General features: G+C 45.6%; 1 long non-coding RNA gene and 1 other non-coding gene across 3 annotated transcripts; both read right to left on the bottom strand.

Moving 5' to 3' along the window:
- Positions 1-3055: 3055 nt before the first annotated feature.
- Positions 3056-24874, bottom strand: LOC114678351 (uncharacterized). 2 transcript variants are annotated; one of them, XR_013409110.1, is made up of 4 exons: positions 24788-24864; positions 7423-7485; positions 5225-5319; positions 3056-3185 (listed from the first exon to the last, which is right to left on the bottom strand). It is a non-coding gene; the product is annotated as an uncharacterized LOC114678351 (long non-coding RNA). The 2 variants fall into 2 exon arrangements; XR_003729710.2 differs by lacking the exon at positions 7423-7485 and having other exon boundaries at positions 24788-24874.
- LOC114675464 (small nucleolar RNA U13) lies at positions 21136-21235 on the bottom strand. The gene has a single exon (XR_003726470.1). It is a non-coding gene; the product is annotated as a small nucleolar RNA U13 (small nucleolar RNA).
- Positions 24875-26470: the final 1596 nt, after the last annotated feature.

The following is a 26470-nucleotide window of genomic DNA, read 5'->3' on the forward strand; positions in this document are numbered from 1 at the left end:
CTTCACTAGGCGTCTTGTGCTAATTTATTCCAGAAGTGGTGTGTGTGTTTCTCCCTTCCCCACAAGGTCTCACCATCAAGGCTGAGCACAATTCATTGTTTTATTTCTGAACCCCCTTGGGCCTCCTGGGAGCTTCACTGAAAATCCTCAAGCCCTCCCAAGCATATTTTCATTGCAGCAGCTCAAAGCTCACTGTTGATTCTCCATCCAGCCTCTTCAAGTGACCTGAAACGCCATGTTCTTTCCACCAGGGTGGTGCCTTAATTGGCTACTTTTGCAGAGCCGAGGTCGGTCTGCCTGTGCTCCACAAAAAAAACAGGTCACTTGCCCCTTTACGTCTGGAGCTTCAAGATCACAAGGCAGAATGTGGTCCCGGCACACACCCAGGAGCAGCAGGCTGGGACCAGCCAGCACTTTTAGACGGGCCAGCCTGGGTGCTAGAACAGATGTCAAGGGATATTTGCTGCAAAGAGGCTCCAGAAATAATGTAAAATTGTTCTGTCCTTTTAAAAATGGAAAATGCCTTGGCAGGGTGATATATTATTTGCCTGGCTGCATTTTCTCTCTGTCTCAGTCAAGGCTTGAAAAGTACTGGCACTTCTGCCTTTTCAAGCAGAGCTTGGTGTAACTGGACCACATCTAATGCCTGTACGATGCAAATGAAGATGGAAACTGTTGTTTCCTTTGATGTGTGTGACTAAATGCTCAAAGGGGATATTTTCTTTTCGAGCCTCCAGTGCATAGAGCCTCTTTAAAAATACCTGTTGGCTCCGTCTGCCCATTGGCAATTGAAGCAATTCTTGCACTGGAGACAGCGGTTGGGTACAGTCATGATGAATGTCTTTCTCTGGGAAGAATACCCTTTCCGTGTTTGCGATGATTGTTAAAGTTCTGGAGGGAATTAAGAAGCGTGAAAGGCACGCTAATGATGGGTATCTGCAATGAGCCACTCAGACTTGCCTGAAAAAGTCCAGAGAGCACATTCTGAGGGCAAACTTAGGGATGCAGATGAGTCACAGCTGGAATCCACAGCGGTTCCAGCACTCTCTGCAACCCAGTAGCCTACAGGTCCCGGGAAACTACCCCCCAAAACCCCCAGGCATTGACCAGTCAGCCTTACCCCTCATCCTCCCTGGCAAGAGGGGAAACAATGCCAACAGCACTAGGAGAATCTGAGCTCTTCTCCGAATCTGGGTGTTCTCCGGAAGTACACATCCTAGGAAAGCAATAGTTCTGAGCGCTGTCAGAGCTCTAAGCCTCCAAACTGGCTATGCCAGGCACTTGGAACCACTTGCATACCGAGGGAAGGTGCCACTGTACTCCAGCCTGGGTGACAGAGCGAGACTGTCTCAAAAAAATAAAAATGAAAAAAAAAAAAGAATAAATAAATAAATACTGAATGAATGAATGAATGCCCAGTCCAGCCCCATCCAAAGAAACCAGAGTGCTGTGGGAGTAGGACATTCACACACAAGATAATTAAAGGGACCAGGAGCAGTGGCTTATACATGTAATTCCAGCACTTTGGGAGGCCGAGGCAGGAGGACGGCTTGAGCCCAGGAATTCAAGACTGCAGTGAGCTATGATCACACCACTGCAGTCCAGCCTGGATGACCGAGTAAGAGTCCATCTCTATAAAAATAAATAAAGAGGGCCAGTCACAGTGGCCCACGCCTGTAATCCCAGCACTTTGGGAGGCCAAGGTGGGCGGATCATGAGGTCAGGAGTTCAAAACCAGCCTGGCCAGCATGGTGAAACCCCATCTCTACTAATAATACAAAAATTAGCCAGGCGTGGTGGCTCATGCCCATAGTCCCAGCTACTCGGGAGGCTCAGGCAGGAGAATCGCTTGAACCCGGGAAGCGGAGGTTGTGGTGAGCCGAGATCACGTCATTGCACACCAGCCTGGGCAACAAAGCAAGATTCCATCTCAAAAAAATTTTTTTAAAAATTTAAATTTAAAATAAAGAAAGAAAGGTAGCCCTTGGATGGGTATTGTATCAGTTTGCACTGGCTGCCACGACAAAATATCACAGACTAGGGAGCTTCAACAATGTAAATTTATTTTCTCACACCCCTGGAGGCTGATAGTCTAAGATCAAGGTGCTGGCAAGTTTAGTTCTTATTTGTTGTTGTTTTTTTAATTTTTTTTTTTTTTGAGATGGAGTTTTGCTCTTGTTTTTTTTGAGATGGAGTTTTGCTCTTGTCACCCAGGCTGGTGTGTGGTGGCGTGATATAGGCTCACTGCAGCCTCTGCCTCCCAGGCTCAAGCGATTGTCGTGCCTCAGCCTCCCAAGTAGCTCAGATTATAGGCACGTGCCATCGTGCCCAGCTAATTTTGTATTTTTAGTAGAGATGGAGTTTCACCATGTTGGCCAGGTTGGTGTCGAACTCCTGACCTCGAGTGATCCACCCACCTCGGCCTCCCAAAGTGCTGGGATGACGGATGTGAGCCACGGCGCCTGGCCACAAGTTTGGTTTTTAAAACAAATGAGTACCAATTCCATTTCCTGCCACACCCATGAAGGTTACATTTTCCAGGCCTTTCATCTGACCATTGGCGAACTATTTAATGCAAGTATCTCTTCCATGTAAGCCCTGATGCAGTTGGTCCTTCAAGCTCCTGCGTTTCTGTCTTCTTTAGTTTGCATGCATGGGCACGGCATTTATGAGTCTGCATTCTGAGAGGCAGTGTGACCAGTTATCAGGACAGAGCAGCAGTGCTGGGTGTCCTCCTGGCTGCATCTTCACGAGCTGTGGCACCTGGGGCAGGGCACTCAGCGTCGATGATCTCCAGGCTCTTCATCTTTAGAAGGGGTTGATGATTCCTATCCTGCCTTCCTCACAGTATCACTGGAATAATCTCATCAGTTCACATGTCTGTCCTTCTTAAACCAGGGTGCAGAGGGGTGTAAGCCTCAGGATAAACAAGGTGCACCTGCCTAGAGCATCTGTTTTAAACTATGATTTTTATATTAAAATAAGCACACACGCATTAGGAAGCGGAATGGAAAGTTGGCATGAAATGCAAATAAAATTGAAGATTTCAAATAAATGGTGTCCTTGCTGCAATCTGTGTGCTTCTCCCATTCCAGTTGCTTTGATAGGAAAGTTTGAGCAGTGCTGGTTATCTATGAAGATGCCTGAGGCTCCCCTCCATGTGCTCATGGAACAATTGCCAGGATCTAGCACAAAGTGAAAAAAAAAAAAATCCAAGCACAAAACCAAGTGTTATCATTTGTTTTAGAAAAAAGCAGGGGAGGGGAGATATTTTTAAATGCTTGTGAGTGCAGAGCATACCTCGGGCTGATACATAAGAAACCATAGGCGGAGTGCTATAGCTCACACAAGTAGTTCTAGCACTTCGGGAGGCCAAGGCAGGAGGATTGTCCAGGTGTCCAGGAGTTTGAGACCAGCCTGGACACCATAACGAGACCCCATCTCTCCAAAAGAAAATAATTATTAGCCAGGTGTGATGGTTTGCACCTGTAATCCTAACTACTCAGGAGGCTGAGACAGGAGGATCCCTTCAGCCCAGGAGTTTGAGGCTACAGAGAGCCATGATCATGCCACTGCCCTCTAACATAGGCGACAGAGCAAGGCCCTTTCTCAAAAAAACAGAAAAGAAACTGTTAAAGAAATAGTATAAATATATAGTACGAATAATAGTATGAAATGCACATTAAAGGAGTTGTGTCTGAATTAAAGACCTGGGGGACAAGGAGACAAGACACCGGGATGGGAAGGAGGCATCTCACCACCAACCCTTCTGTACTATTTATTTTAACATGCATGCACTGCATATTTGTTAAATCTATCATTTTTAAAAGCAGTAGTTCTGCTTTTAAAATTAGTTATCATTGGCTGGGTGCAGAGGCTCACATCTGTAATCTCAGCACTTTGGGAGGCCAAGGCAGGCAGATCACCTGAGTTCGAGACCAGCCTGGCCAACATAGTGAAACCCCTTCTCCACTAAAAATACAAAACAATTAGCCAGGAGTGGTGGCGGTCGCCTACAATCCCAGCTACTCAGGAGGCTGAGGCAAGAGAAGTGCTTGAACCCAGGAACTGGAGGTTGCAATGAGCTGAGATCACACCATTGCACTCCAGGCTGGGCGACAGAGCAGGACTCCATCTCAAAAAAAAAATCGTTATTATTCAGGCTGGACGCGGTGGCTCATGCCTGAAATTCTAGCACTTTGGGAGGCCAATGTGGGCAGATTGCCTGAGCTCAAGAGTTCGAGACCAGGATGGACAACATGGCAAAACCTCATCTCTACTAAAAATACAAAAATTAGCCAGGTGTGGTGTTGCGCACCTGTAATCCCAGCTACTCAGGAGGCTGAGGCATGAGAATCACTTGAACCCAGAGGCGGAGGTTGCAGTGAGCCAAGATCATGCCACGGCACTCCAGCCTGGACAACAGAGTGACACTCTGTCTCAAAAAAAAGAAAAAAAAAACCATTTAAATGATAGTTATCTGCTGAAGAAAAACACAAAATATTGGACAATAATTATTAAATATTTTGAGTAATAGTGCATAGTAATTGAGTAATAGTGAAATCAAGAGTTTAAATTTCTACTCTCCTTAGCATCTGAGAATCATTTCTCTATCATTTCTACCCATGTCCAGAGAGGAAAAACGCACCAGTTCTCATCCTGTGAGATTCTCCCCATAAATAACATTTCATCATAAAAGTCTATCTCTAAGACAAAATGATGAATCATATTAATTTCTTTAATAGAAGCTTATGTGACATGCATGTCTAACATTGACGATGGTATAACGGGATCATGAATAATAGGATGAAATGCATGCAGTTCACTCATTCATTCATATATTAAACAAACACTAGTTAGATATATTATCTGACACCAAGCACTATGCTTAGACCTGTTAATATAAAAGTAAATAAAAATAAAAAGGATTGCCCCTGTCCTCAAACATTCTATTCCAGTGGTAGAGATAGGGAAGAAAACACATAACTACAACTTAGAATGAGAAATGCAAAGTCTGGAATAGTCAGTAGATGGTTATAAAGGGGTTAGGGGTGGGGTGTGGCAAAACACATGAGCTTTGGAGTAGGGTGGGCTTGGTTTGAGTCTGGTTCCAAACTTACCACTTGTATGATCCTGAGCAAGCATATTCATCCATTCTCGCACTGCTATAAAGAACTACCTGAGACTAGGTCATTTATAAAGAAAAGAGGTTAAATTGGCTTACGGTTCCTAGGCTGTACAGGAAGCGTAGCTGGAGAGGCCTCAGGAAACTTACAATCATGGCGGAAGGTGAAGAGGAAGCAGACACGTCCCACATGGCTGGAGCGGGAAGAAAAGCGAGGGAAGAGGAAGGTGCTACATACATTTGAACAACCAGATCTCACGAGAACTCACTCACTATCACGAGAACAGCAAGAGGGAAACCACCCCCTTGATCCAATCACCTCCCACCAGGCCCCTCTTCCAACACTGGGGATCACAATTCAACGTGAGATTTGGATGAGGACACAAATCCAAACCATATCAACAAGGTGTTTCCTGAAGCCTCAGTTTCCTCAATGACTATATGGGGTTAATACTAGAACCTACCTCATAGGGTTGGTGAGAGCGTTCAATGATTAAAAACAAAGTGTAAATGACAAAGTGCTTGTAAACCACTCACCCCAGTCCCTGACACAAATATTAGCTTTCCAAATATTTTTTAATTTCTGTGTTTAGTGGATGGTTGGACGTATGGGTCTGGATGGGGGTTACAGATTTCAGCATCTCCACCATTCAAGTGGGGTGAAGTGAGAATATCAATGAAGTTTTAGTAACAAAGTAGGTGGCTCTATAGTGTATGAGATTACGCAGCTAGGGGCCTCAGATGCAGCCCTGGGTGATGCTGATGTCAATGAGGTGGTTGGAGACGGAGAAGAAAAAAAAAAACAAAAGGGCCAGGCGCAGTGGCTCAAGCCTGTAATCCCAGCACTTTGGGAGGCCGAGACGGGCGGATCACAAGGTCAGGAGATCGAGACCATCCTGGCTAATATGGTGAAACCCCGTCTCTACTAAAAAATACAAAAAAAAACTAGCCAGGCGAGGTGGCGGGTGCCTGTAGTCCCTGCTACTCGGGAGGCTGAGGCAGGAGAATGGCATAAACCCGGGAGGCGGAGCTTGCAGTGAGCTGAGATCCGGCCACAGCACTCCAGCCTGGGCAACAGAGCGAGACTCCGTCTTAAAAAAAAAAAAAAAAAAACAGAAAAGAAAACCAGGGAATGTGGAGAAAGGAAGTGAATAGGAGTTTTCAGAAGGAAGTCGCCATAGAGTTAAAGGCCACAGAAAATTCCAGTTAGAGCCACCTTCATTCCCACTCGGATGATTATTAATCAAAAAAGAAAAAAACAGCTGGGTACAGTAGCTTACACCTATAATCCCAGCACTTTGGGAGGCCGAGGCAGGTGGATCACTTGAGATCAGAAGTTTGAGACCAGCCTGACCAACATGGTGAAACCCCATCTCTACTAAAAATACAAAACAATTAGCTGGGCATGGTGGCACGTGCCTGTAATCCCAGCTACTCGGGAAGCTGAGGTGGGAGGATTGCTTGAACCCAGGAGGCGAAGGTTGCAGTGAGCCAAGATCGACTGGGTGACAGAGCGAGACTCCGTCTCAAAAAAAAAAAAAAAAAAAAGAGAGACTAGCAAGTCTTGGCAAGGATGTGGAGAAATTGGAAGCTTCGTGCATCACTGGTGGGGATGTAAAATGGTACCACTGCTGAGAAAAACAGTATGGTGGTTCTTCAAGGAAATAAAAGTAGAATTACCATATAATCCAGCAATGCCACTTCTGGGTATACACCCTAAAAAACTAGAAGCAGGAACTCAAACAGATGTTTGTATACTCATGTTCATGGCAGCATTATTCCCAGTAACCAAAAGGTGGAAGCAACTCTTGTCCACCAAAGGATGAATGGTAAATAAAATGCAGCCTCTCCACAGAATGTAGTATTATTCAGATGTAAAAAGGAACGAAATTCTGACATATGCTACCACATGGGTGAATCTTGAGGACATTAAGTGAAATAAGCTAGATACGTAAGGATAAATACTGCTGAGCACCGTGGCTCACACCTGTAATCCCAACACTTTGGGAGGCCGAGGTGGGTGGATCATCTGAGGTCCAGAGTTCGAGACCATCCTGGCCAATACTGTGAAACCCCATCTCTACTAAAAATAAGAAATTAGGCGGGCATGGTGGTGCATGCTTGTAATCACACCTACTTGGGAGGCTGAGGGAAGAGAATCGCTTGAACCTGAGAGGCAGAAGTTGCAGTGAGCCAAGATGGCGCCATTGCACTCCAGCTTGGGCAACAAGGGCAAAACTCCGACTCAAAAAAAAAAAAAAAAAGGATAAGGATAAATATTGTATGATTCCACTTACATGAAGTACCTGAAGAGTGGTAGAATTCACAGAAGCAGAGAATAGAATGGTGGTTGCCAAGTCCTGGGGGGAGGGAAGAATGGGGAGCTATTATTTGAAAGATGTGGATTTCCATCTGGGAAGATGAAAAAGTTCTAGAGAAGGATGGTGGCAATGGTTGCACATCAATGTGAATGTGCTAATGTCACCACGCTGTACACTTAAAGGTGGTTTAAGTGATAAATTTTATGTTAAGTATATTACCACAGTATGTTTAAAAATCAAGTTAGAGGACACATGTGTATCCAACCTGGGTGTTCCTGGGAATTTTGATGAGCGCAGTTGCTGTGGAGAAAAAAGTACAGAAGGCCAGGCGTGATAGCTCACGCCTGTAATCCCAGCACTTTGGGAGACCAAGAAGGAAGGACCACTTGTGTGCAGGAGTTCGAGACCAGCCTGGGCAACATTTGTAGAGCTCTCATCTCTACAAAAAAGAAAAACTTAGCTGGGCATGGTGGCATGTGCCTGTAGTCCAAGCTACTCGGGCGGCTGGGGTGGGAGGATCGCTTGAGCCTGGGAGGTTGAGGCTGCAGTGAGCTGTGATTGTGCCACTGCACTCAGCCTGGACAACAGAGTGAGACCCTGTCTAATAAAAAAAAAAAAAAAAAAAAAAAAAAAAAAAAAGGCCGGGCGCGGTGGCTCAAGCCTGTAATCCCAGCACTGTGGGAGGCCGAGATGGGCGGATCACGAGGTCAGGAGATCGAGACCATCCTGGCTAACACGGTGAAACCCCGTCTCTACTAAAAAAATACAAAAAACTAGCCGGGCGCGGTGGCGGGCGCCTGTAGTCCCAGCTACTCCGGAGGCTGAGGCAGGAGAATGGCGTGAACCCGGGAGGCGGAGCTTGCAGTGAGCTGAGATCCGGCCACTGCACTCCAGCCTGGGCGGCAGAGCAAGACTCCGTCTCAAAAAAAAAAAAAAGAAAAAAAAAAAAAAAAAAAAAGTAAAAAGTAAAAAGGACAGAAGCCTAGCTGCAGGAAATCAAGGAATGACCGAAGAGTAAGAAAGTGAAGCCCCCAAGGTGGGGGGCAATGCAAGGTGGGATGAGAAAGATAGAGTTGGAGGGGAGAGAATCAAGGGTTTTTGTTTGTTTGTTTTAAAAGATGGCAGGCATTTCGTTCTGTTTACAGGTTGATAGGAAGAAGGTTTTAATTGGGTATTTGCTTTATGTTTTGGAATGAAAGTTTTTGCCTCTGATTATAATGCAATTAAGTGTTCTGACTTAACACTTAAGGCTGAGGTGGGAAGATTGCTTGAGCCCAGGAGTTCGAGACCAACCTAGGCAACACACTGAGAAGCCCCATCTCTATTTAAAAAAAGAAAAAATGATTGCGAGAACAGGAAGCATGTTTGTGGGGGAAGATTAAACTTGCCGTTGAAGGCAGGCATCATGTGGTCCCTTGGGCCAGCTCTCTCCCTGGTGACCTGACCCCTAACTAGCATGGTTCTTCCCTCTTCACTCACGAGGAAACGTGAACTTGGAGCTGCTTCAGCGTGTCAGAAGGCTGCTAATCAAGAGCGTACTTTCCATTTTCTCCGCCATTGGAAGATCAAGAATAGACCTAGTTGATAATTTGGTAGCCAGTGACTTCTGTTAGCGAGCCAGAAGGCAGCCGAAACACACCCTGACACTTTCAGGATCAATGGCAATGTGGCTTAAGTGCCAGAAGGAGAGAGTGAACGGGTGATTTCAAGGTTTTTGTTGTTGCTAAGTGTGGACAGTTTCATAAATACCTGTCAACCTCCAGAACATTGAGAAATCAGATGTGTCAGGAGTGGGGGTGTCCCTAAGTGAGTAATGTACACCCCTTTCTGGTGGGATACGTCTCTAGGTCAGTGGTTCTCAAGTGGAGGTCCCTGGATTAGCTGTATCGGCATTATCTGGGAACTTGTTAAAAATGCAACTCCTGGCCGGATGCGGTAGCTCACACCTGTCATCCCAGCACTTTGGGAGACCGACGTGGGTGGATCACCTGAGATCAGGAGTTCAAGACCAGCCTGGCCAATGTGGTAAAACCCTGTCTCTATTAAAAATACAAAAATTAGCCTGGCGTGGTGGCAGGCGCCTGTAGTCCCAGCTACTGGGAAGACTGAGGCAGGGAGAATTGCTTGAACCCAGGAAGTGGAGGTTGCAGCGAGCCAAGATCGCACCACTGCACTCTAGCCTGGGCAACAGAGCGAGACTCTGTCTCAAAAAAAAAAAAAAATTGGCTATAAGGTGGGCACGGTGGCTCATACCTGTAATCCCAGGACTTTGGGAGGCTGAGGTGAAAGATCATTTGAGCCTAGGAGCTTAAGACCAGCCTGGGTAATAGAGCGAAACCCCATCTCTACAAAAAGAAAAAAAAACTGTCTATGTTTATTTATTATGCACACACATAAACAGCGAGGATCACATCCAAGCGTTTCATCACAGGCATTCCACCAGTTCCATGCACACATGTGCAGTTGCCCTGGCAAGCATAACACAACCAGATGATTTACACAATTTCTAATGGTTACAACATCAATATTGAAACCTTTCTCCTCTTGTACAAAGTTTCTCTGCAGAGGAAAATAGTGGCAAAGATGCCAAGTGTTGTTGTTTTTTAAACACTCGTCAAACACGAGGCTTGCTTTTCCAATGTTTGCATGACTGACATCAAACCAACTGTCCTTTTGGCATCTTTTAATGTATCGGTGATGATTCTTTCTAACTATGGGGTAGGGAAAACCCGTCTAAAAGGTAGCCTACCTTAAAGCTTCAAATGCATAAAAACTTGGTCCTCTTCCTTTTCCTTCTTTCTTTCTTTCTTTTTTTTTTTTTTTTTAACCTCCCAGGTTCAAGCGATTCTCCTGCCTCAGCCTTCCAAGTAGCTGGGATTACAGGTATGCACCACCACACCCAGCTAATTTTGTATTTTTAGTAGAGACAGGGTTTCTCCATGTTGGTCAGGCTGGTCTCGAACTCCAGCCTCCGGTGATCCGCCCACCTCGGCCTCCCAAAGTGATGGGATTATAGGCCTGAGTCACCACACCTGGCCCCCTTTTCCTTTTCTTGAGACAGTCTCGCTCTGTTGCCCAGGCTGGAGTGCAGTGGCACCATCATGGCTCACTGCAGCCTCGACCTCCTGGGCACAAGTGTTCCTCCCATCTCAGCCTCCTGAGTAGCTAGGACTACAGGCATGCACCATCATGCTCAGCTAATTTTTGTATTTCTTTTCTTTTCTTTTTTTGATACAAGGTCTCACTCTGTTGCCCAGACTAGAGTTCAGTGGGGCAATCTCAGCTCACTGCAACCTCCGCCTCCCGGGTTCAAGCAATTCTCCCACCTCAGCCTCCTGAGTAGCTGGGACTACAGGCACGCATCACCACACCTGGCTAATTTTTTAATTTTTTGATAGAGATGGAGTTTCACTGTGTTGGCCAGGCTGGTTTCCAACTCCTGACCTCAAGTGATCTGGCTGCCTTGGCTTCCCAAAGTGCTGGGATTACAGGCGTGAGCCAGCGTGACTGGCCTCATTTTTGTATTTTTTCTAGCAACAGAGTTTTGCCATGTTGCTCAGGCCGGTCCCAAACTCCTGGGCTCAAGCAATCCTGCTGCCTCAGCCTCCCAAAGCGTTGGTATTATAGGCTTGAGCCACTGTGTCCAGTCTTTTTCCCTTTTTTGTAATAATAGTTTGAGTCTGTACAGCAATCCAGCTATATGCTGGGTGAGACATTGCCAAGTTTACCAAATGTGTGTTCAGAACCACGTGGAGGAGCCCCCTTCTTACACTCCCACAGTCTGGTGGCCCATCCATCTAACATGGTTGTCTTGCCATTCATTGATATGTTCTTGCGATTTATTTTATTTTATTTTATTTTATTTATTTTTGAGATGGAGTCTTGCTCTGTCGCCCAGGCTGGAGTGCAGTGGAGCCATGTCAGCTCACTGCAACCTCCGCCTCCCAGGTTCAAGCAATACTCCTGCTTCAACCTCCCAAGTAGCTGGGATTACGGGTGCCCGCCACCACGCCTGGCTAATTTTTGTGTTTTCAGTAGAGACAGTGTTTCACCATGTTGGCCAGGCTGGTCTCGAACTCCTGACCTCAGGTGATCCACCTGCCTCAGCCTCCCAAAGTGCTGGGATTACAGGCATGAGCCACCGTGCCCAGCCTGTTCTTGCAATTTGAAGGAAAATGGCAATGGCCAGGAATTTCCTACGAGCAGTGGGTACTGAGTTAGCATTGACTTAGTATATCATATTTCATTTATTTATGTTTTAGATACAAGGTCTCACTCTGTAGTCCAGGCTGGAATGCAATGGAACAATCACAGCTCACTGTAGCCTCGATCTCCTGGGCTCAGGTGATCCTCCCACCTGAGCCTCCCAAATAGCTGAGACACAGGCACGCACCACCATGCCCAGCTAATTTTTAAATTATTTCTAGAGACTCCAGGTCTCCCTGTATTGTCCAGACTGGTCTGGAACTCCTGACCACAAGCAATCCTCCTGCATTAGCCTCCCAAAGTGCTGAGATAGGTGTGAGCCACCGTGCCTGGCAGCAGATAATATTTGCTTACAGGCCTGATGAGACACATCACCTGATTGCTTTCCACTTTCCAATGCCAGAAACCCTGGATAGGAAAGAGAAGCCGCTTGCCCCAGTGAACATGCAGAGGCTATGGCAAGGACAGGGAGAGAACTCCCTCATTTTCTGTATCACTCCCCTGAGGCCACCTTCTCTGGGTGAAAATGCCCCTGAGTTGCAATGACAGGCTCTGGGAGGGGAAGAGAATTCCTCTGTGGGAACCTGTGTCTTTTGGGGATAAACCCAGTCTGCTGCTGGACACAGGGCGGGGAGGGCAGGCTTGAACGTAAAGAAAAAAGAGACTGTGGGCCGGGCACGGTGGTTCACGCCTGGAATCCCAGCACTTTGGGAGGCCGAAGCGGGCGTATTGCCTGAGCTCGGGAGTCCGCTACCAGCCTGGGCAACACGGTGAAACCCCGTCTCTACTAAAACTACAAAAAATTAGCCAGAAGTGGCGGCGTGCGCCTGTAGTACCAGGTATTCGGGAGGCTGAGGCAGGAGAATGGCGTGAACCCCGCAGGCGGAGCTTGCAGTGAGCGGAGTTCGCACCACTGCACTCCAGCCTGGGCGACAGAGCGAGTCTCAAAAAAAGGAAAAAAATAATAAACGAGACTGTGCCCACACGGAGCGCAATGATGGCAAGCCCAAGGTGGAAATGCTCAGCTCTACACCACTCTCCCTGCGCCTAGCATGTCCCCAGCAGCAGGCTTGGTGGGCACCCAAGGCCAGAGCCAGGACTGGGGGAGGCAAGCCAGGAAGCCAGGCACAGCGTCTCCAGAGGTTTCCACTCGAGGGTGGCCACCCTGCGCGTGCGCAGCCAGAGAGTGAGCGCCCCCTTACAGTCTGCACTGGAGGCACCTCGCTTGCCTCCCCTCATCCAAGCCTCCCCAAAGACACAATTAAACGCCACAGAGGATTCTTTAACAAGATCTGGGATCCTCAGAGCCCTGAGGATGATGACGGGCTGAAGCCAGTATCGAGCCTAATTCTTCCAACCATTGCATAGTCAGCAGTAAACTATGCAAGAGGGAAAAGGAAATAGGCGAGGGAATTGGAGTTTGTTTCCAAATTCCCATTTGGCCGTCAGTATCGTGGTGTCAGCAGAAACTCCTTGGTCTCCTTCGTTCTTGTTTCCAGCCTTACTTTCCAAGTTGGGAACATCCTGAGGAAGGCGCTGGACGAATGGCCGGGCCTAGGTTCTCTCTGGTCCTGCCTCTGCCAATGGTACACGGTGGCATCGGGCAAGTCGTGTGGTTTCTACGAGTTCTGTTTTCCTTATTTAAAAACGTACATAAGGCCGGGCACTGTGGCTCACGCCTGTAATCCCAGCACTTTGGGAGGCCAAGGCAGGCGGATCACAAGGTCAGGAGTTCAAAACCAGCCTGGCCAAAATGGTGAAACCCCATCTCTACTAAAACTACAAAAAAAAAAATTAGCCAGTCGTGGTGGCGGGGCCTGTAATCCCAGCTACTCAGGGGGCTGAGGCAGGGAATTGCTTGAACCCCGGAGGCAGAGCTTGCAGTGAGCCAAGATGGCGCCACTGCACTCCAGCCTGGGCCACAGAGCCAGACTCCATCTCAAAAAAAAAAAAAAAAATTTTTACATAATACCTACTGTGGCAGATCACGAGCTGTCATGAAGGTCAGAGAAAACTTGTAAAAGTTCTGTTGAAAATGTAAGATACTCCAGAACTGGGAGGCATAACAGTTGCTATTTGTTCTGAAATAGCTCTCCAAAGAGCTGTGTCTAGCTCTTTCTAGCAGTGTCTAGCCAGTCATTTTCATTTCATTTATTTATTTATTTATTTGAGACAGGGTCTCACTTTATCACCTAGGATGGAATGCAGTGGCACGCACACAGTTCACTGCAGCCTTGACATCTCGGGCTCAAGTGATCCCCCCACCTCAGCCCAGCCCAGATATGGGGTTTCGCCATGTTCCCCAGGCTGGTCTCAAACTCCTGAGCTCAAGCAATCCTGCCCACCTCAGCCTCCCAAATTGCTGGGATTACATGTGTGAGCCACCAATGCCGGGCTTACTTTATTCTTCTGTTGTTGTTTTTTTTTTTTTTTTTTTTTTTTTGAGACAGGGTCTCATTCTATAACCCAGGCTAGAGTGCAGTGGTGCAAACATGGCTCACTGCAGCCTCAACCTCCCAGTCTCAAACAATCCTCCTGCCTCAGCCTCCTGAGTAGCTGGGACTACAGGTACATGCCACAATACCTGGCTAAATTTTTGTTTTTTGTAGAGACAGGTTTTTGCTAAATTGCCTAGGTTGGTCTTGAACATCTGGTCTCAAGCAACCTTCTTGCCTTGGCCTCCCAAAGTGCTGGGATTACAGGCATCAGCCACTAGGCACAGCCCTATTTTCATTTTAAATTGCAGTACCCTTGTTTGAAGTTGTAGGAACTGAGAAAGCAAGCCCTGTTGACTTAAATGGAGACTTACAAAACACATAGTATTTCATTTTTTTCTATGTTATTTCCTATTTGTACTTACAAAGCCTATTTAACCCACTAACCCACTATGCCAAACTAATGCAACTAGACTGCCTCCACACTGGCTTCTGCAAGCAAGGAGGAAATGCAGGCTTCCTTATGAGTAAAGGGTAGATCCAACTTATAAATAACACCTGGCCTGGCCTGAGCATAGAGTCACCCATGACAGGCTCAGGAATTGTAAGAAGAAATGCTTTCCAATATCCAAACACTCATCTCCATTACTCAGCTATCTTCATTCATTCACTGACTTCTCAAAATCCTGTAAGGATTTTGCTGGATACTAGGCTTAGAGAAGGAACTGCAAGCTACCCTCCAGCAAGGGAGACCAAGGACAACCACGCAGTTCCACTATGAGTATTCCAAGGACTGTGTGTGCTAAGTGCTGAGGAAGATAGAGGAGACACCACCTCCATGGAAGGACGTTGGGAGAGTTGGTCAAGATGGACCTCAAGGGCTGGATGGGAGCCCGGGAAACCATGGCAAAAACCCGTCTCTACAAAAAATACAAAAATTAGCTGGGTGTGATGGTGCATGCCTGTAGTTCCAGCTACTGGGGAGGCTGAGGCAGGAGGATCACTTGAACCTGGGAAGCGGAGTTTGCAGTGAGCCAAGATCATACCACTGCACTCCAGCCTGGGTGGCAGAGTGAGACCCTGTCTCAAAAAAAAGCCAGATGGTACAGAAACATCCCACAGTATTGCAGCTGTCTCAGGCCAGTTGTCCCCTATTTAGTCATTTGTTGACGCTCACAAAGGTCTGCATTTCTATACAGGCTCAGGCACTGTTCTTGCCACTGGGTAAGTGAAGGACAGAGACAAGTTCCTACAGTTATGAGAGCTTATATTTTGGTAGAGCAGACAGACAATAAAATAAAAAACAAATGAGTAGAATGGTTTCCTATGTGATAGACACTCTGAAGTGAACAAAGCCAGGAAATGGGATAGGGAATGCCTTGCTGAGTGAGTAGAATGGTGGGTGGGATGTTGTTTTATCTGGAGCTACGGGTATATTGTGGGGAAGAGCATACTGGTCACAGGCAACAGCCTGCACAATGGCCCTGAGGAGGCAGCTTAGTTTGAGGGACTGATAGGACCACACACGGGAATGAAAGAAGTCAGAACTCAGACAGGCACAGTGACTCACGCCTGTAATCCTAGCACTTTGGGAGGCCAAGGCAGGCAGATCATGAGGTCAGGAGTTCGAGACCAGCCTGACCAATGTGGTGAAACCCCGTTTCTACAAAAAATACAAAAAAAAGAAAAGAAAAAGAAAAAATTAGCTAGGCATAGTGGCGTGTGCCTGTAGTCCCAGCTACTCAGGAGGCTGAGGCAGGAGAATCGCTTGAACCTGGGACCTGGGAGGTGGAGGTTGCAATGAGCCGAGATCGTGCCACTGCACTCCAGCCTGGGCAACAGAGCAAAACTCCATCTCAAAAAAAAAAAAAAAAAAAAGAAGAAGAAGAAGTAGTCAGAACTCAAGGGGACTTGGCCCTGATGGGGAGTTTGGATTTTATTATAAATGTAGCAGAAATCCATTTGTAGAAATTTTCGGCAGAGAACTCATATGATCTAAAGTTTTTGAGAGCCAGGACTCTGTTTCTTTTTCTTTTTTTTTTTTTTTTTTTTGAGACGGAGTCTCGCTCTGTCGCCCAGGCTGGAGTGCAGTGGCCGAATCTCAGCCCACTGCAAGCTCCGCCTCCCGGGTTTATGCCATTCTCCTGCCTCAGCCTCCCGAGTAGCTGGGACTACAGGTGCCCGCCACCTCGCCCAGCTAGTTTTTTGTATTTTTTAGTAGAGACGGGGTTTCACCGTGTTAGCCAGGATGGTCTCGATCTCCTGACCTCGTGATCTGCCCGCCTCAGCCTCCCAAAGTGCTGGGATTACAGGCTTGAGCCACCGCGCCAGGCCTTTTTTTTTTTTTTTTTTTTTTTTTTTTTTCTTTTTTCCCTGATAGGCTCTTCCTCTGTTGCCCAGGCTGGAGTACAGAGGCGTGATCTGGTTCACTGCAGTCTCGACCTCCCCAGCTCAAACAATCCTCCTACCTCAGTCTTCTGAGAAGCTGTGATTACAGGTGTGTGCCACACGCTCAGCTAATTTTTAAAACGATCTGTGTAGATATGAGGTCTATCTATATTGCCCAGGGTGGTCTTGAACTCCTGGGCTCAAGCAGCCTTCCTATCTCAGCTGCCCAAAAATGCTGGGATTGTAGGTGTGAGCCACCGTGCCCAGTCAGGACTCTGTTTCTTGATGTTTTCCAACCATTTATTGAACTGAATTGAATTTCACTCACTCTACCAAGAATTAGCCGTCTGACCTTGGCCAAATCCCTTCACAGACAACTGCCCCACAGGGTCTTCTTTGCACTTAGTAGGCATTAGCCCAGTGTTTGTTGGATAGATACCTGCAGCTCCCTCACTGTCATAGGAAGTCGGAGGATGACTCCTTCCAGCTCCAGCATTTGCATGAGTCTGTGACCTCAGACTGCTGAAATGAACATAGAGTTATCCACGCTTCTCCAAATGCTTGATTCCAGGTGCCTTATTATAACCCATTTCTCTCCAAAATGACCCAAACCCCTCCCTGGATGCTTGGCCACAAAGGGGAAATTAACAGTAACATAAAAAGTTAAGCAGGTGAGAGAACATTATCACTCTTGTCAACAATAAAATCTGCTCCTGATCTTCAGCTGTGAGGACAGGCACATCTATTATTTATAGAATACAGATTGTTAAATATTAAATACTTGAGCCTGGGATAGTGCGAGGGTAAAACCAGGAGTGTGAACTTGTCAAAATCGTAAAAATGGTAACTATTTGCAAGGGTGAAGTGCACCTACATTTATTACTGCTTTTATTGCACTATAAATTAAGGGGGGAAGCCCATGATGTGTCAATTTCAAGTTCCTTTTTTTTTTTTTTTTTGAGATGGAGTCTCGCTCTGTCACCCAGGTTGGAGTGCAATGGCGCAATCTCGGCTCACTGCAACCTCCACCTCCCAGGTTCAAGTAATTCTCCTGTCTCAGCCTCCCGAATAGCTGGCACTACAGGCCCACACCACCACGTCTGGCTAATTTTTGTATATTTAGTAGAGACGTGGTTTCACTGTATTGGTCAGGCTGGTCTCAAACTCCTGACTTCAGGTGATCCACCCACCTCGTCCTCCCAAAGTGCTAGGATTACAGGCGTGAGCCACTGCGCCCGGCTGTCAATTTCAAGTTCTAAATGATAGGCATTATCGTTGGGATGGCATCTGAGTGTACCTAGCTCTGCTTCACAAACAGCTCCTAGCCGACTTGCCTAAAACTAGGAACTATTTCATCTGGGAAGGTGGTAAGAGAGAGGTTTTTTTCCTTATTTACCACATGACAGAATGGCAGGCAAGTCAAACATTTGATGAACTGGTAATTTTTCTTGTAGTTACTTGCACAGACGTCCAAAGGTTTGTGTTGATGCAGCCAAAAATACTTCTTAAAAATCTTAAAAGTCGAGGCTGGGTGCAGTGGCTCACACCTGTAATCCCAGCACTTTGGGAGGCGGAGGTGGGTGGACCACCTGAGGTCAGGAGTTAATACCATCCTGTCCAACATAGTAAAACCCTCGTCTCTGCTAAAAATACAAAACTTAGCCAGTGTGGCTGCGCTGTAACCCCTGCTATCTCGGAGGCTGAGGCAGGAGAATGGCTTGAACCCGGGAGGCGGAGGTTGTAGTGAGCCAAGATCGAACCTGGGCAACAAAGTGAGACTTTGTCTCAAAAAGGAAAAAAAAAAAAAAAAAAAAAAAATTTAAAGTTGCCAAACATCTTTTTTCTTTTTTCTTTTTTTTTTTTTCTTTTTTTTTTTTTTTTTTTTGGTTGTTACTGGGTTTTGCTCTTATTGCCCAGGCTGCTGTTGTGCAGTGGCACAATCTTGGCTCACTCACCCTCCGCCTCCCAGGTTCAAGCAATTCTCCTGCCTCAGCCTCCCAAGTAGCTGGGATTACAGGCGCACACCACCTTGCCCAGCTAATTTTTTGTATTTTCAGTGGAGACGGTTTCACCATGTTGTCCAGGCTGGTCTCGAACTCCTGACCTCGTGATCCACCCGCCTCGGCCTCCCAAAGTGCTGGGATTACAGGTGTGAGCCACCGCGCCTGGCCTCATCTTAATTTGTGTATGATTTTGGCATCCCTCAATTTACCCTAATTTGTTTCCTGCCTGAATGTTTCATGCAAATTTAAAACTTAACCCACCACCATTTGCTTCATGACATGAAGTGAGATATCATGAGATTTTTCAGTCTGCCCCTAAGGACTCATAGATGTAAGAACTTGATTTCTTGATTTACTGCTCATAATAAAATGATTCTTTCCCTCTTTTTACAAAGAAGATTTGCACATCCAATTTGTTTTTCCTGTTTAAAAAATGTGTTGAATTAAGCCAAAATATTTCCAATGAAGCACCTGATTCAAACACAAATTCTGTGCCCTGGAATATGCAGCCTCATGTTTAGTAATCACCCAGCAGGGATTATGCATTAAATTATCTCCCTTGAAAACTTGTTGATAGACTTATCAATATTTGGATTAATTTTAATGTTAAAGAAGTAAATCCTTAATGTTTCCACTTTAGGGAAAGAAAACTATGACTTAATTGTATTGCAATTTAACCTTGATTATCTTTTTTTCTGACTGAATCCCATACAATGATATCAAATTCAAAAATTAACCTTGTCTGCAGGATGGATAATTAATCAAAACCAGGGAAAAGTCAGAAGAAACTAACAAGGAAATCAATCCCTTCATTTTATGTCACATTCTGGGCATTCTGAGGCACATTTTCAATATGAGCCCATCACCTTCTTCCAAATTCTGCTGAAGTTATATTCTGGAAAGATCTAGGCTACTTTCAGAGATGGGAAAACTGAGGCAAAGCAAAATTCCATAATGACAGGAGTAAAAATCAGAAGAAGAAATGATTCAGAAAGAGACTAACCAGGAAAGAGGGAAACACTGGAGTTCAGGGGAGCTGAGATGACCTGCCTCAGGAGAGAGTAAGGACTGGGGATAAGAGAAGACACAGGGAAAATTGCTTTCAAAAAGCTGCTGGCGGCCAGGTGTGGTGGCTCACGCCTATAATCCCAGAACTTTTGGAAGCTAAGGCGGGAGGATTGCTTGAGCTCAGGAATTTGAGACCAACTTGGGCAACATAGCCAGACCTTGTCTCTACTAAAAATTAAAATGCAAAAATTAGCCACATGCAGTGGTATGAGCCTGTAGTCCCAGTTACACAGGAGGCTGAGTCAGGAGGATTGCTTGAGTCCAAGGAGGTCGAGGCTGTAGTAAGCAGTGACCATACCATTGCATTCCAGCCTGGGAGACAGAGGCAGACCCTGTCTCAAGAAAGAAAGAAAAAAAAAAGGGCCAGGCATGGTGGCTCACGCCTGTAATCCCAGCACTTTGGGAGGCTGAGGCGGGTGAATCACGAGGTCTGGAGATCAAGACCATCCTGGCTAACACGGTGAAACCCCGTCTCTACTAAAAATACAAAAAAGTAGCCAGGTGTGGTGGCGGGCGCCTGTAGTCTCAGCTACTTGGGAAGCTGAGGCAGGAGAATGGCGTGAACCCGGGAGGTGGAGCTTGCAGTGAGCTGAGATCGGGCCACTGCACTCTAGCCTCGGCGACAGAGCAAGACTCTGTCTCAAAAAAAAAAAAAAAAAAAAAAGCTAGTGAGCAACCATCCATCCAGTTTAGATCAGGAAGGCAGAGCATGCTCAGAGAAAGATCTCTGGTGAAAAAAGGAGATTTAATAGAATAGATGGAATAATTGAGAGCTTAAAAAATAATTAAGAAAAGGATTAACACAAGTCATGCAAGAAAAAAAGGAAAAGAAAGGCAATTAGACACTCTAGGAAAAACAAGCATATACAAGAAATAATGGCCTGCAAATGAAGCAAATGAAATGTGTCATAATGTTAAGCAATTGGTGGAATATGACAGGTTTTTTTTCACGTTTGGAAAAATAGTGTAGAGCTCACTACCCAGGCCAGGCAACAAACACTCCTGAGAATGGCATCATAATGGGAAGCCGTTCATGAGTTTCTGACTTTTAAAGTCAAGCTGCAGACATCGCACCCAAGACTTGGTTTTGTTGGCAAGACAGAATGCAAATGTTAACAAGTGAAAAAGTTAAAAAGTGAAACTGATAGATGTTATGATGAGGAGAGGAGGAAAATGGGGTGTAAATATCCTCGTCTGACAAAGTGGAGGATCAAATGAAATTGTGGAAAGTGTATATACAAGAGATCAAAATAGATCCTTTTGCAGTTCATTAGCATGATGTGAGAAAACATTTTAAATGGTCCATTTTTGGTCGGGTATGGTGGCTAATGCCTGTAATCTCAGCACTTTGGGAGGCCTCCAGTGATCTACCCACCTCGGCCTCCCAAAGTGCTGGGATTACAGGCATGAGCCTCCGTGCCCAGCCAGATTTTCTATTTCTTCTTGAATCCTTTCTTGAGTTTTTCCCCCTCTCTTAATGGTTGATATTTATATTATTACAGTACTTCAATTATTCTATCCATCACCTTTCTAACTTTTAATAGGCTTATATTTTGATTTCTTATTTTATTTTATTTTTCTTTATTTCATGTCAGATGGGTAACATCCTGATGTCGTAACACATTTTGAGGGAGGCACTCTCACACATGCTAGTGAAAACCTAATCATCATGTGTGAGGAAACACATATTCACTCCTTCAAACCCAAAGAATGGACTCGGAGACATGAAGAACGGCGGAAGTGAGATTTTTAACGGCAGTCTTGCAAGATGGGGTGTCTGGTAGGCAGGCACAGCCAGGGCAGCTACAGCAGGTAATTGATCTTCTAGCACGTGGTCCCTCCCCAGGTTGCTCATTGGTCTAGTACTATGGGGTTACAATCTTCCTGGATGTCACCTAAGTTTCGTTATCCCCCTTTAAGGTCAGACCCAGGTCCCCTTCCCTGCTAAAGTTTCAATTTCCCAATCATGAAACTTTCTTCCCTTTTATGGGCTGACCCCTCCTCTACATTCTGTTTGCTTATTGTGACCTTCTAGGTGCATGAGCCATCAGGTTTGTTACATCCACAGGCTGGCTGCCAGTACTCAGATTTATCATATCTTGAAAATGGACTATTTATGTATTTATTTTTGAGATGGAGTTTCCTTCTTGTTGCCCAGGCTGGAGTACAATGGCAGAATCTTGACTCACTGCAACCTCTGCCTCCTGGGTTCAAGCGATTCTCCTGCCCCAGCCTCCCAAGTTGCTGGGATTACAGGCGCCTGCCACCACAACGAGCTAATTTTTTGTATTTTTAGTAGAGACGGGGTTTCATCATGTTGGTCAGACTGGTCTCGAACTCCCTACCTTAGGTGATCGACCCTCCTCGGCCTCCCAAAGTGCTGGGATTACAGGTGTGAGCCACCGTGCCAGGCCAAGAAAATCTCTTGAACCCAGGAGGTGGAGGTTGCAGTAAGCCGAGACTGCGCCACGGCACTCCAGCCTGGGTGACAGAGCAAGACTCTGCTTCAAAAAAAGAAGAAAGAAGGGGGAGAAGGGGGAGGAGGAGGGGAGGGGAGGGGGAGGGGAGGGAAAGTGGAAGGGGAAGGGGATACCTATAACAAGTAAGCAAATTGAATTAGTAATCAAAAACCTTCCTCTACACACACACACACACACACACACACACACACACACACAGACACACACACAGAAGCCCAGGCCTAGAATTCACTGGTGAATTCTACCAAATGTTTAAAGAAGAATTAACAACAATCCTTCACAAGCTCTCCCAAAAAATAAAGCAGGAGGGAATACTTCTCAGCCTATTCTGTAAGACCAGTATTCCCTAGTACCAAAACTACACAAGGCATCACTAGAAAATCACATACCAATAGACCTTATGAAGATACACAAAAAACTCTACAAACTAGCAAATTGAATCCAGCAAATACTAGCAAATCAAATACTAGCAAATTGAATCCATATAAAAAAGATTATAGGCTGGGCACGGTGGCTCATGCCTGTAATCTCAGCACTTTGGGAGGCCGAGGCAGGCGGGTCACGTGAGGTTAGGAGTTTGAGACCAGCCTGGCCAACATGATGAAACCCCGTCTCTACCGAAAATACAAAAATTAGCTGGGCAGGATGGTGGGCGCCTGTAATCCCAGCTTCTTGGGAGGCTGAGGCAAGAGAATGGCTGGAACCCGGGAGGCAGAGGCTGCAGTGAGCCGAGATTACGCCACACACTCCAGCCTGGGCAACAGAACAAGACTCCTCCATCTCAGAAAAATAAATAAATAAATAATAAAAATAAAAAAGATTATAGTGGGGCATGGTGGCTCATGCCTATAATCCCAACACTTTGGGAAGCTGACATAGAAGGATCGCTTGAGGCCAGGAGTTCAAGACCAGCCTGGGCAACACAGCATGACTCTGTCTCTACAAAAATATATATATATATATTTAATTAGTGGAGTGTGGTGGCACATGCCTGTGGTCCCAGCTACTCAGAAGGCTGAGGTGGGAGGATTGCTTGAGCACAGGAATTGGAGACTGCAGTGAGCTATGATTGTGCCACTGCACTCCAGCCTGGAGGAGAGAGCAAATCCTTCTATGAGAAAAAAGAAAAAAAAAAAAGAAATCAAGAAAGAAAGCAATTAGCATTCTAAATAAATGGAATCTATGTTCACGGATTGGAAGACAATACTGTTAAGATGCCAACTCTCCATATTGGTCCACAAATTAAGCACAATCCCTATCAAAGATCTAAATGTAAGAGCAAAGACTATACACATCGTAGAAGAAAACATAGGAGTCAAAAATCTTCATGACCTTGGATTAGGCAATAATTTCTTAGAAACATCTCGAAAAGTGCAAGTGACAAAAGAAAAAATAAATTGAACTTCCTTAAAAATTTAAACTTTGGTCATGTAAAGGACACCATTCAAGAAAATAAAAAGATAGCCCATAGAATGAGAGAAAATATATGCAATCATATATCTCTAAGGGTCTAGTATACAGAATATGTAAACAATTCTTACAACTCAACAATAAACAGGCAATCCAATTTAAAAAGGACTGAAAGGTTTGTAGAGACATTTCTCCAAAGAAAATATATAAATGACCAATAAGCTTGTGAAAAAATAAGCTCAAAATAATTAGGGATATATACAAATCAAAACCACAATTAGACACCACTTTACATCCATCATGATGGCTATAAGAAGAAAGACAGCCAGGTGAGGTAACTCATGCCTGTAATCTCAGCACTCTGGGAGGCCAAGGCAGGAGGATCACTTGAGCCCAAGAGTTTAAGACAATCCTAGGCAACATAGCAAAACCTCATCTCTACAAATTTTTTTTAAAATAATCAGGCATGGTGGTGTGCATCTGTGGTCCCAGCTACTCAGGAGGGAGTTTGAGGTGAGAGGATTGCTTGGGCCCAAGATGTTGAGGGCAGTGAGCCATGATCATGCCATTGCACTTCAGCCTGGGCAACAGAATGAGACCCCATCTCAAAAGAAGAAGAGGCCCAAGAGGTTGAGGACAGTGAACTGTGATCATGCCACTGCACTTCAGCCTGGGCAACAGAATGAGACCCTATCTCAAAAGAAGAAGAGGCCCAAGAGGTCAAGGACAGTGAGCTGTGATCATGCCACCACACTTCAGCCTGGGCAACAGAGTGAGATCCTATCTCAAAAGAAGAAAAAGAAAAAAGAAAGAAGGAGAAGGAGGAGGAGGGTAAGAAGGAGAAGAAGAGTAGGAGAAGAAGAACAGACAGACAAATAACAAGTATTGGTGAGGATGCCAGGGGTTGACAAGAAGGAATAGTAAGAGTCCTTGTTAATGAAGATAGGGGTTTCTTTTTTGCAGGGACAAAAATGTTCTGGTTTTAGAGAATGGTGCACAGTGGATTTAGAGATGGTTGCACAGCTTTGTGAATAGGTGTACTAAAAACCAATGAATGGTACACTTTAACAGAGTGAATTTTATGACCTGTGAATTATATCTCATTAAAGCAGCAATGAAAAATAAAAAGAAAGAAAAGGGCAGAGAGGGAAGAGGTAGAATGTTTGAGCTAAATCTTCATCTTCCTGTTTAGGAGTCAGAAGGTATTGTCCAAAATTGATAAATTAGAGAGGTGTATTAGTCTGTTTTCACACTGCTATAAAGATACTACCCGAGAGTGTGTAATTTATAAATGGAAGAGGTTTAATTGGCTCACAGTTTTGCATGGCTGGGAAGGCCTCAGGAAACTTACCATCATGGCAGAAGGGGAAGCAGGCATGTCTTACACGGCAGCAGGAGAGAGAGAGAAAGTGAAGCAGGAAGAGCCCCGGTCTAAGTCAGGCACAGGACAATAAAGGAGGCAGTTCGTCTACAACAAAGATTAGTGATTGGAAGGGGAGGAGGTTTGGTCTCTGGTCTCTCCCAGTCATTTACAGAACAAGAGCAATGAGGAAGAGAGTTCAACTATAACCTAAGAAGCAGAAGTTGCAAACATGCCATGTGACAGTCTCCAGGGCTTAACTCCCCACATGGCATAATAAATTTAGAGAGTCCTGAATATTTTTTCTTTTACAGATATAAAAAATATATATAGATAGATATAGATATAGATTCAAAATGCAAGCCTATTTTTGAGGCTTATTTATTTATTTATTTATTTATTTATTTTGAGACAGTGTATCCGTTTGTCACCCAGGCTGGAGTCCAGCGGTGCGATCTCAGCTCACTGCAACCTCTGCCTCCCAGGCTCAAGCGATTCTCCTGCCTCAGCCTCCCGAGTAGCTGGGATTACAGGTGCTGAGCCACCACCACCAGGCTGATTTTTGTATTTTTAGTAGAGATGGGGTTTCACCATGTTGGCTAGGCTGGTCTCAAACTCCTGACCTCAAGTGATCTATCTGCCTCAGCCTCCCAAAGTGCGGAATTATAGGCGTGAACCACCCCTCCCGGCCCAAAATGCAAGCATTTTTTCAAAGCTCCTAGAGCTTGAGGCCAAGACAGGGGAAGCTTTGAAAAGTACTCCTGGGACACAGAGATGCAGCTTCGGACCCAGCCTCTTCCTGGAAACTGTCTGCACGGTGAAATCTTGTCTCAGCTCCATGCCTGCTGCTGTTCCCCCACTGCATGTCCTGCTGTGGCCGGATGACCCAGTCTGGGCTTGAGCAAGGGTAATGACTGATACAGATTTTTCCCAACCAGCTGAGACATCAGAGAGTGACAGTGTCAAAAACGGAATGGTGAAAAGAATGAACTGTAAAATTAATTAAATGTCATGCACTCAAAAATGCAGCACGCTTGGAATAAGCACATGGGCCAAGGCTTAAATAGTCAGCACTCAGCTCCCACGTACCTCCTTATTGTCCCCCAAGAGCGTGCCAAAAAATTAGGGGTTCATGCTGTCATCAGTGTCACCACCCCTCAGCTTCTATCGCTTTAATTCCAAACCGCTCCTCTCCTGGGTTGACTCTGTTGCTTAGCTAGCATACAGCTCAGACAGCTCTCCATTTGATCCAGTACTCAGGAAATTTAAGAAAAGAAAAAACAACCAAAAAAAAAAATGGTGTGTAAGGTAATTTTGTCCCGGATCTTTCCCTCCGAGTCATGAACATAATAGATTTGACTTTTTACGTTGTGTGCCCCCCTAAGAAGCATAAAAGAAAGGTTACCCTGGCAAGCAGCTAGAAAAGAGTTTAATTAATCCCAAAGTGTGTGCCTCGTTTGGAAAGCACATCACAAAAGAATCCTGTGTTTACTGAACTAGATCCTTAAGGCTATTATCCCTCCAATGGTGAGATTTTTCTGAGGGAGCCGCGTCCCTTGTGGTCTAGAAGGTACTGCCATTAAAACTAAGATCCACACAGGGAACTATGATTGAAGATGCTGAAGGTGCAGGAACTTTGTCCTTGGCGGAGGGAATTGGGGGCCCCTGAGTTTG

This window comes from Macaca mulatta, chromosome 1, assembly GCF_049350105.2.
Source record: "Macaca mulatta isolate MMU2019108-1 chromosome 1, T2T-MMU8v2.0, whole genome shotgun sequence".
NCBI lineage: Eukaryota > Metazoa > Chordata > Mammalia > Primates > Cercopithecidae > Macaca > Macaca mulatta.